This window comes from Triturus cristatus, chromosome 1_2 (genome assembly GCF_964204655.1).
Source record: "Triturus cristatus chromosome 1_2, aTriCri1.1, whole genome shotgun sequence".
NCBI lineage: Eukaryota > Metazoa > Chordata > Amphibia > Caudata > Salamandridae > Triturus > Triturus cristatus.
The window spans coordinates 836,430,771-836,442,604 of NC_140580.1; the positions used below are offsets into that span (position 1 = coordinate 836,430,771).

An 11,834-nucleotide genomic window follows, 5' to 3' on the forward strand; every position below is an offset into this window, starting at 1 on the left:
GTGTTTAAACTCCCCACCTATGGTCCAGCATCTCGGACAGGCCGCGTTATTGGCATGAAAATACTTAATGATGCGGCCTAGAGTCTGGTATGCTCTATGAACGCTCCGGGCTATCTGTTGAATAGCCAAGTTTTCAGCTTTTCAGGACTTGCAGAGTGAAGTCGCTCCTGTGTTCTTCGGCCACGTGGGAGAAGGAGTGGCCACTGCTTCTGATTCTTCGGATGCAAGCTGTGTGGGCGATGTAGAGGGATAAGGAGCATAGTTGTCCCTCTACTTGGTTGGTTGGTGGAAATTGACTCTGTGTTACGCTGGGTCAGTGTTGTGTAGGGCTTTGTAGGTGTGGGTGAGGAGTTTGAACAGACACTGTCTGTTAATGGGGAGCCAGTGAGGCAATTTGAGTTGGAGTGTTATGTGGGTTCGTCTCTGGAGGTCGCGGACGAGCCTTGCTACTGCATTCTGTATGGTGTGGAGCCAGTTTAGTAGTTGGGTGGGGATCCCTACGTATAGGGTGTTGCCGTAGTCCTGGCGGCTGGTGATGAGGGCTTGGGTGTTGAGGCTTCTGGTGTCGATGGGGAGCCATTTGAAGATTTTTTTCAGCATGCGGAGGATATGAAAGCATGCCAAAGAGACGGTGTTTACCTGTTTTTCATTGAGAGCTTGCTGTCAAGTATTATGCCTAGGTTTTAAACATATTCTGTGGGTTTGGGCAGGGGGGCAGGTTCGGTTGGCCACCAAGTGTTGTTCCAGGGGGGTGCTTCCGAAGATGATTACCTTGGTTTTGTCAGTGTTCAGCTTGAGGTACTTGCCAACGGTAATCTTGTGCCCCCAGTCCTGGTTGCTGTTGAGGAAAACATCACCACCACCTCCAGTTCAGCCAGGACCCAGTGGCATGGGGCACACTGGGCCAAGGGCACATGGAAGAGGGGGTAGCAGTCTTGTGAGGGAAAGTGTGGGCCAGCTAAGTGAGGCAACTGGGTTCACTGTCACCCAGGCCACCATCAACCAAGTCTTGGGGTCCCTCCATCAGTCCCAGCACATAATGGGCCTTTTCCATGATGAACACGTGGAGAATCTGAACTCAAATTTGATGTCCCTAACTAGGGTGCTGTATGACATTTACACCCATATGTGCAAGGCTTTTCAGAACCATCTTCTTCTTTCTATGGTCCAGCAACATCGGAGCCAACTAGATCTGCCCAAGCCAGAGAAAGGGAGGCACTGCAACAAGAGCAAACACCTACACCCACCATAGTCCCTTCATCTTTGGATCCAGCAGCTCCCCGCAGGAGTTGATCCGGACCACGACCAGAGGTTGGCTTGACCACCATTGCCACCACCAAGAGAAGCAGAACCTAATTTCCTCCAGTGTGTGTACCATTCACTCTGTGGACTATTTTCTGGACACATTTACCTTTCTGATGGCAGTTGTATTTTGGAGATTGGACTTAAAACAATTTTGGATGTTCAATAATGGTTTCATTCACCATGACTGACTTTCATTTTTTGTTTGCTTTTTGGTCTTTATCCTGTTTAAAAAAAAAATTTATAAAACAAAAACTAAGTCAAAGGCCGGTGCTGTTGTTTTCTGTATTTATTCATTGTTTTCCTTACATCATACATTTTAAAATGTAAACAATCAAATGATTGTTTATTTATGAATGAACTGCAAGTAGGTAATGTTTCTCACAATTTTCTACCATGACAACAAAATACAAATACCAAACACTCATCAACTAGTATGTCATTAAATTAGAAAAGGATTGGTCTGTCAAATGTTTCTTAAACATAACAAGCCATACATACATCTCCATTTCCACACCTTGGCACCATGAAGAAGGGGATACAATAAAAACAATCTGATTCAATAGGCAAAACATATTTAATTATGTCATCAGCAGGAGCCAGATCTTCTGCCTCACAATAGGAATTGCACAACAATAACACCAATAGTCAAATCCTGGCAGTACTCAATTTTGTGGACACCGGATCATTCCAATACACTGTTGTAGCATCTGGGGGGGGAATGCCACATCTAAGGGCCACATCAGGGGGGAATGCCACAATCAGCTTTAAGTAGTGTGCTACAAGACGTTCTTTCTACAGTGAGGAGACACATCAGCAGCTTCATGCACATAATGTGAAGGGAGATTAGTATGCTTTGGGTTGACTACCACATGTGGTTAGAACAATTCAAGCAGCACATATTGGCTTGATGCCAACATTCAACAGAAAACAAGTCTAATGCAATTCTAAAAACGTCCATTCAATCACTGTGCAAATTGTCTCAGTACAAGGTATGTACACCCAAAGTCTGTGTGCGTCTTCCACAGGAACAACGCATGTTCCATTTCTACTTCACAACAGCAGCATATATGTCACAACTTTGAAATGTCTAAATGAAGATGACATGGTGAAGGGTCCTAAAACAGATACAAACAAAAAGGTTCATTAAATTATATTACAAAATAGACACCATACAAATTAATATATTTGAGGACACATTTTCTAAGAACAATAAAAGACAAACAATGCAAATCAACACTCTAGTCAATGTGTCAAAACTTTGACCAAAAAACATCTTTGCCATGGATGTCACTTTACTTGGCCTTTCTAAAAAAATGTCCAGCACAGACTTTAATCTCATTAAATTAAAAGTTGGTTTAACATTTCATTTAATAAAATGTAATTATTTACATACATTCGTGAAGAAGTTGCCAATAGCATCTTGAAGTTTCGTACATCAATTCCTTCCTCTTCACCACTATCATCTTCATTTGGCATTTCAACATCCTCACCCGGAGGCTCTTCATAGTCTTCTTCATGTGCAATGTATGGGATGTTCCGTCGCAGGGCTATGTTGTGTAACATGCAGCATGCCATGGTAATTTTGCAGACCTTATTGGGTGAGTAGAGGAGGGCTCCACCAGTCTTGTCCAAACATCAAAATCTGGAATTTAGGAGCCTAAAAGACCGCTTCAATGGAGTCTGTGTTCTTCAAAGGGCCTTACTGAAGTGGACTTCCCCAAGCATTGTTATATTCCGCAGTGGTGCTAGCAACAATGGCCGGTTAGGATAAGCCGAGTCTCCTACATGAGAAGAAATAAAATGAGCCAAAAAATGTAACATCATTTTAGATCATTACGCTTTACATTAACCAAACAATATAATGACAGATAGTACTTACCAACAAGCCAGGCTCTTTCAGGTCCCTGTTGTAACATTTGCAGGGGTATGCTGCTGTTCCGTAGTACAAAGGAATCATGGTTTGATCCAGGAAAACATGCACACACGCTTGTGATGTACAAATCTGGTAAGCAGACATCTTGCACATTGATTCGATTGCAGTACACTAGTTCTCTGGCGTGTGGTTGCACTAAGGCAATATGTGTGTCATTAATTTCTCCAACCACATGTGGTAGGCGGCCCAAGGCACCAAAATATCCCTTCACACTGGCAAAATCCTTGTTTGTAGGAAACTGAATGAAGCTGTTGATGTGTCTCATCTTTGAAGAAAGAACTTCTTGTAGCACACCACTGAAAGTTGGTTGTGACATTCCACCAGATACTGCCACAGTGTACTGAAATGATTATGTGGTCACAAAAGGAAGTACTGCCATTATTTTGACTATTGGTGTTATTAATGCGGGATTACTATTGTAAGGCAGAAAATCTGCCTGCAGCTGATGGCATAAATCTATTATTGTTTGGCTATTCAATCTGATTTTTATGATAATATCCCGTTCTTTCATGGTGGCAAGGTCTGCGAAGAGTCAGAACACTGAGGCTGTCGTCTCCTCACTCTCCCTGGGTTCATATGTCTACATTGCAAAATAAAAACAAAATTGTAAATGTTTGCAAACGTATTTTAAAATTAAACCACACTTTTCATCTAGTTTTCAATATATATACATTTTTAATACATAACTATACACAACCTTATTATGTTTAGCATAAAAATATTTAAATTAATATTTATTACGTGGGTAAATTATTATGTTTTAGAATGTGTAAATATTACATTGTTAATGTATTATTTAAAAAAAAAAAATGTCTGCAAAAATACCGTTAATGGCAGTATAAACACCACAGCGCAAATCTTGCATCGAACCACATCAAGGCGCTACAGTAAACCTTTTTGTAAAAACAAATGAACAACATTAGCATTTTCTACATGTAAACAAAGTAGCCACCAGTCACAATCACACTATTCCACAATCTAAAATGGAGGCCGCCTGACCTCGCCGTCAGGACATTTGGAATTAGTCGTCCACAGCGGATGTTGACTGCCTAGTGGGTGTAAAACTCCATGACAGACCCAGTCATGGGCTAACGTGTTTGAAAGCAACATAGGACAGCCAATGGATGTGTCTATCGCTGTTGACGATCGCCTACGTCGTGTACATGTATGCAGCGATTTTTTTTAAAAAGGTCACTTGTGCATAACACTGCAGCCAACAACAACTCCTCAACTTTTGCTTTTGTTTCTGACCTCTGGGAGCCACGATGCCAGGAAAAGCAGGTGACAGGGCCCCAGCCTTCCTGCCAGAGGAGCTGGAGTTGCTGGCCACGGAGGTCCTGTCCCTGTACAGCCAGCTCTAGGCCCCCCAGAGGAACATGGACATGTTTAAAATGTATTTGTAAATCTGTCTAACTGAAAGTTTTTTTTAAACAAGGTTAGAATGTCCCTTTGAGTTCTTGAGTGAAGTGTAGTGATTGAAGTAGTCATATGTTTTTTTACATTACATAGAACTATGATGGTGTGAACTTTTAAGCACTTTATGATTAGAGAAAACAACAACTTTAGTATGTGGTTTGTGTTTTAAGCCCTACATTTTATTTGTGGGTATTTTGAGATATATCTATGTGTGAATTTCATGTGAAATGTATGATGTAAATTTAGAAAACATGTTATATTTTCTTTACATCGTAATATATATATATGTGTGTGTGTGTGTGTGTGAGTTTTCACATACCAAATACAAGGGTGTTGCTATGTGTATTATCCCACTCAGATTACATCAGGTGTCTCCAAGCAGTCGTTTGGGAGTTACCAGTAGCTCCCAGACACCTTTAGAGTAGCTCACAGCCTTGAGTTCTTTTGCAAATGAGCACAAGGTCATATTTTAATTTCAAAGTTAAAGGAGGGCTGTGTTCATGTGACATTATGATCATCAGGCTGCAGATAGCAGGCCCTGACAATGAGCAGTGCTCAGTCAGATGTGTGGGCCAAGCTGGAGCTCTGAGTCAAGAGGTGAATAACTGAAGCAATGAGGTATTTGACTCTTAGAAGAAATTCCTTGTCAAATAAAAATTCAAATTGTTGTGAACAAAATAATGCTTCTGTATGCTTTTAAATAGAAGAAAAATTAAAAGGAGAGTTATTAACTACACAAACAGTTTAGATTTCACAGGCTCTCAGACCAGTCACCCGTACACATATATGCCCTTCATACCACACGTTCATACATCCCCAAAGACCCACAATCTCACTGACACACATGGTAGCCCTATCATAGTGCACTTAGTCATAGTATGTAGTTCAAACCATAGTTTCTGACTCTATGGACAATAGGTTTCAAGCCAATGTAGCTGGGCGTGGGGGTGACTGGTAACAATGTGCAAGTTGTTTAGCCTTTAGTATTTCACAATGATATTCACTGACGAGAAATAGCTCTCATTACAGAAAATGTTGGAGCTCCCGGGCCTAGATGTCACTGGCCTGGATTATGGAATTTAAGAAATGACAAGGGATAAGGGTAGTCAACAGGTTACAACAAAAGTATTATTTATGGTTATATTTAGGCAAACTGAAAAAAATATATATTTCATGTAGTAACTCTTGACTAATGCTTGTGATTGATGTAGTAACATTGTGTTACATTGATACAGACAAATAAATCAGAAAACTATTCTTTTATTCTTTCATTTTTGTATCCATGCAGGTCAACATCCATCAGAAAAAAAGCATTTGAAAGGCCATCGCTAAGAAGGTGCGGACCCTTGGGGTCTAGAAACAGCGCAGCATTCATTGTCAATAGAGAACCTACGTCGCTGGACCAAGAAGGCATCAGAAGTCCAGCTCGGCAAGTCTCCCCAACGTTGGAAGAACATGCGTCGCACCCTGACCCCCATAATGGCCAGCATACTTGCGGTGCCTATCCGGAGCTTGATGGGCAGTTGAGAGCCCAATATCTGCATCAAGGGGGTAAGTTCTAGTTTGAGTTTAACATGTTAAATAATACATTTTTGTTACATCAACTCATTTTGCCATCAACATTAAGGTTGACACATGTCCAACACACACGAAGAGTTCTTGAAGGTGTAAGTTTTTCACAAGGAATATGATGTTGTGTTTTGTATATGAATTTGTGGAAAATTATACCACCATATTTCTCTTCACTACCAAATGACTGGTTTCAGCAGACACATGCCTGCCTAAACAGCAAATATACATAAGATTGTTTGATGTTATAAGGGACAGTTGTACCAAACAGGCCACTAGTCTTTATTGTGTTAGGTGTGATGCTCGTTCACTACTGTGAATGATGCAACATTAGCCCTATTACAGGTGACATAGCATAAAAAGCACTTAAGATACAGTGGATGTTCCAACCATCACAATGATAAGCTACTTCAGTACTGAATCCATATATTAGTTTTTACATTTGAAATATACTTTAGTTACTTGAGGTAAGTGTTACCATTGTGAAATGTCCAAACAAAGGAAACAGGCTTTTACTTAATACAAGTATTGGTACAAGATTGGTACTAGATTGCAGTATTGTTTGACATATATGGTTTCACATTTTACTTTTTGTGAATGAAAATAATGCAGCTTTTTTGGCCTTGTGAACGCACTGTGCAAAGGTATTTGTGGTTTACATCCTTTTTGTTGACATAAATTCACAATTTTAAACAACAAAGTCATACCATTCAGAGGCATTAAACAGTTCCTGGAGAGAATAAGAAACGGGTAAGAGACAAGGTCCTAAATGATATGGGAGCCATCATGAGCAATTACAAAACTGTGACCAAATGGTTTCTGAAAATCTTCCCCACATGCATGAGATACTGAAAATAAAAAAAACAAAGTTTGTGAACCTTGCAGCAGGTGAAATCTGAAAAGTTAGAAAATGTTTGGAGATCACAGCTCATGATCCCTTCTATTTACACAGATACAATAAAACAATTGTATATGTCTTTTCAACAGGCAAATGAGAAATTGGCCACGTAGGTGGGGAAGCAGCTGGATACTGTGTATTGACTGGTGAGACCACCGACACCGATGGACACAGTAGCATGGAGGGTAAGGGGACTGAATGGGAGACCACCAACTGTATATTATCTTCAAAGGCCTCCACAAGCGATTAGTCTCCAGTGGTGGTGGACACTACAGCAACTGTTTCACTTGCTTCCTTGTCCACCACCCAGAGAGCCATCTTCACCCTACCTCTTGCTCCCCCCCAGCTGGCCAAACCCGCACCCCAAAGGCTGCAGTCTACTTCACTGCAGGCTCCTCACACCCTGCCCCTGTCCCACCGGCCACGCTGATTGAGGAGGCCACAGACCTCCTACACAGCATCTCTGTAGATGCTGCACTCCTGAATGGCATCCATGGCCTTATCTGCCATACACAACAATCTGTAGCACAACAATCTGTAGCATACCTGGAAGGATTCATAGTGCTATGTTTGACCTACAGAGATCATTTACAGGACTAGCCTCCTTACTGGCCAAAGCCTCCCAAGCTTATGCCCCAACTCAGGCCCCTTCTCCATCCCAATTCGCAGCCCTGTCCCAAGCACACAAACTCATTTGAACGCCCCCAGTCCCACATACACCAGCAGTATACCCACACATAAATACAAACACACCGGGAAACACAAGCACACACCCAAACAACATACAGCCACCACACCCACAACCATCACACCTCCCCCAACATTATACACATATGCTTTACACATTTATATGCAATTGTTTGTAAATGAGATTTCAACTTACAAGAGTCCTGTTCAAATGTAAACTGACAAGTCAAAAGGTGACAGATTATAAGAGAAGCTTACCTTTGATTCCGGCAACAATAGTGTGGATTTGCTTTATGATCAAGTAGCGCAGTAAAGGCAGGACTTGTACGATCGGCTCCATGGCGGTAAAGGAAGTGTGAAACAGAAAAAAGGTACGTTTTGGCCTAACATCAGTTCCAATCCATCAACTCAGGTGTGGAGGTTTCCCCACCATGGTAACATCAGCGGGAAGGCACATCGTGATTGGCCCAGTGGACAAACTGGCTGTACTCATTCCGAAAGCTGCTTTTGCCTATGGCGTCGTCAACATGGGTGAACATACCTGGCGGAGTTGGCGGTACTCCGACAGTCTTTCGTCCATGGACCCGGCAGCATCTAAATAGAGCGGGTGGACAGCCTAGTAGGCAACCGAGAAATCTGACGGAAAAATGACGGCTGAACTATTACCACCAAGATCTAAATCAGGCCCCAAGTGTTTTCATGCACTATTGAATCTTAACAGCAGGACAATTAGATGTAATAGATTAGAGCTAGTAGTAGCCATACAATATTGTCTTGCCTCAGCCCTTAACTCATTGGTGAGGATTTTACAGCCTGATGACCTAGAAACGAATTGGCAGTATGGGATGACAGGGCAAAGCAAGTTAAAGCTAAAGCGAAGCAAAATCACTTCAGTATTAAGGAATGCAGGTTTTGAAAGACATCCCTCCTATCTGTCATGTTGTGACTCATCCTCAGTCGTTAAACTCAGGTCTGAGCACAAAAACCTCATTGATATAAATCCCAGAGTTCCATCAGCACAATTAGAACAATTTACAATCCACTCTCTAAGAGAAAGATAGAAAAGAGGTATGGAACATGATGGCAAGAGGAAATGGATAGCTCAAACCCTCTACTACAATTTCTAGGAAACCGTGATACAGCCACTGTACCAGCCTTTATATCTTCATTGGAGGCCCTCATCAAAAACGTCAGCCAAAATTAGATTTTTAAAAATCCACCCTTCAGGACGGTTTAAAGGTATTACCTAGGGTTAAACACAGTAAGGATACAGGCCTAAGTGTGTCCCCAAGAGTGTCTACAAAACAAACCATCCATGTGGGGGTTACTTAGTCTGCATAAGGCAAATCATTTTCATACTGGCCTGGTTCTCACGTCTTGGAAAGGAGTTTTATTAGTTCAAATCCATAAGACGGGTTCTCAGTCCGAACCTGGAAATGTCCACCTTATATCCTCAATGGGCGTAAGTGTGGCAGTTAAAAGGTCATTTCTTTTTTTTAAATGTAGTCAATATCTGAATGATTGAGGCGCTTTGTCGAATGCATCGTCCAGAGTCTGAAAAGGGGCCTGTACTATTGATCAGGCTTTCCACTTTAGTATTAGGATTATGAAACATGTCGACCTACAAAATGTTACCCTGCATGTTGTATTTGGGACCAAAAAAATGCTTTCAATAAAGTGGATAGGGCACAAGCTAATACAGGTCATGCCGGATATGGGTATGTACCTTAGTCTGGTGGAAATTATCAGGGTAATGCATACCCAGACATGTTTGATGGTGGGGTTTGATCTACCTGGGGGCCTAATCAGTAGCGGCTCGCACAGGGTGAGGTGTGGTGGGCGGCTGGTGGTGAAAGTCGACAGATGACGGGATAAGTAATATTAAATAAATAAATAAAACCCTTTGCGCTCGCAACGGAGGGCTCTTCCAATGCTTGGAATCATACCACCCACACCGTTTACCCACGGTGTGTGGCTATGATTCCAACATGTTTGATACTAAACATGATAGGATTTGTTGCATCTTTTTGCGAGATGGTCATCGCGTAATTACGCGGTGCCCCTCTATATGGTATATGGCTGCTTCACTGACAACCCAGGAGAACGAACTCCGTAGGCTGCAGGGGTGTGCCGCTCATGCAGGGGCACCCTCTCACTTAGAACCAAGTACCCTGCCTTGAGAATTGCAAAGGCCTACTATAGGGGTCACTTATAGGTTTTCAGTGCAATGACATGTTGTAAACCTATTCTTTAGTAAGTGGTGCAAGCACCAACTTACACAGGCTGCAATGGCAGGCCTGTAGTTCCATTTTGAATGGTCTCTCATGGGTGGCACAATACATGCTACAGCCCATGGGGGACCTCTGGGGGTACCTATGCCCTGAGTACATGGGTACCATATACTAGGGACTGACAAGGGTATCCCAGTATCCAATCTGGGATGTATCTAAGTACTGAACACAACAATTTAAGAAGAAAGCAGATAGACTGTAGTCCTGATTAGCAGGATCCCAGTCAGACTAGTCAACAACAGCATCGCATCAAGCAAAAAGTGGGGGTAACCATAAGAAGCAGATCCTACTTTCCTGGACATGGCCACATCGACAAATCAAAGCTGTTCCAGTGTGAGGATACAATTTAGATTAAATGGTCACCCAAATGCCCCCCAGAGCTGAATACAGAACGGAATCCATGGCTTCTCTGGATTTTTTTCTTGTCACAATGAAATTCAAGAAACAATAGGTCATTTTTTTGTTGCTTTGTCCTCTGCATAGTAAGTTAGGAGTGGGAGTCTTAAGACATCATGGGCAAACAAGTAAGTGCTCCAGTACGGGCCTAGACCTCATGACATAATGGTAGAAGAATGCGATCACACATACACACATTCGTAAAGAAGAAGCAGTAGTGATTTACAGACTTAAAAGAAACTGGTGGGACAAAGGCATATAAAAATGCTGAAATGCATAGAAGCACAAGCACTCTTGTAACCAATTGAAACAAAAGTGCCACTGACAGCACAGTGCCAAATCAAAACACATACACCATGTGCACAAAAAAAAGACTAGAAATAGATCACATACATTGCTGCAACAAGGAAGTATACACCAGTATGCACAAGGAGAAAGCTTGAGCTTTCTAAAACCTCTGACCAAACGGAGAAGAAAGTGGCACTGAAGAAGTATCAGGCGAAGGGGAGAGCAAATTTAACATTTCAAACTGCTGCCCCAAATAGTCTGACATTGTGCCAGTAACATTACAGCCCACAACCATACGGAAACATCTGTGAAAGAAACGGTGTGCAATGGAGAAGAAATGGTCATAGACTAGCAGCATGACGCAACCATTGAAAGACTACTTCTTGAATCATGGTTCATGGCAGAGGCAGCAGCAGTGGTATCCACACTCTAAGGTATAGGTCGTCACAGCCTGACAAACAACAACAGTATACAAAAAGGTGATGGATAGAATGCTTGCATTGAACTCAGACAGTGGTAATTACTCAGGGCTGCTTCCCAGTCAATCATTATTATGCACAACAAGCCACCTCAGTTTAGACGCAACCATATATAAATCAGTCTTAACAATGCTCCAATGGGAACAGTCCAGCCCAAAGTGCCAGGTAAGAACCTCACTGAACTGGAACACAAGCAACCCAGGACCAATTTCGCCCTAGTTCGGGCTCACAAGCCATGTAAAAGCTTAATTCGGATGACACTGTGTGCAGAGCACCCAAGTCTGGGCATACCTGTCCCACTTAGGGCAGCACATTAAAGTTTACATAAAAGTGACGGATAGAATGCTAATCTCAGCCACTGGTAATAACTCAGGTCCGCATCCCAGTCTATTGTTATTCTGCATGCCATGCCACCTCAGTTTGTACCCAGCCATATGCAAATCAGTCTTCACCCTGCTCCAATAGGAACAGTCCAGCCTGGACTGCCATCAACAGCATGTTGCAGCACTCCTCTGTAATAGTCAAAAACAAGTAAACATGAAACACAGAGCACAGAAGCAATTCTAAGTCAT

General features: G+C 42.2%; 1 protein-coding gene and 1 long non-coding RNA gene across 6 annotated transcripts in view; both read right to left on the minus strand.

Moving 5' to 3' along the window:
* KIF17 (kinesin family member 17) overlaps positions 1-11,834 on the minus strand; it is a 449,007-nt gene that overhangs the window by 274,981 nt on the left and 162,192 nt on the right. The window lies entirely within an intron of this gene.
* LOC146868111 (uncharacterized) lies at positions 2,267-3,280 on the minus strand. The gene is made up of 3 exons (XR_014962416.1): positions 3,185-3,280; positions 2,699-3,086; positions 2,267-2,420 (listed from the first exon to the last, which is right to left on the minus strand). It is a non-coding gene; the product is annotated as an uncharacterized LOC146868111 (long non-coding RNA).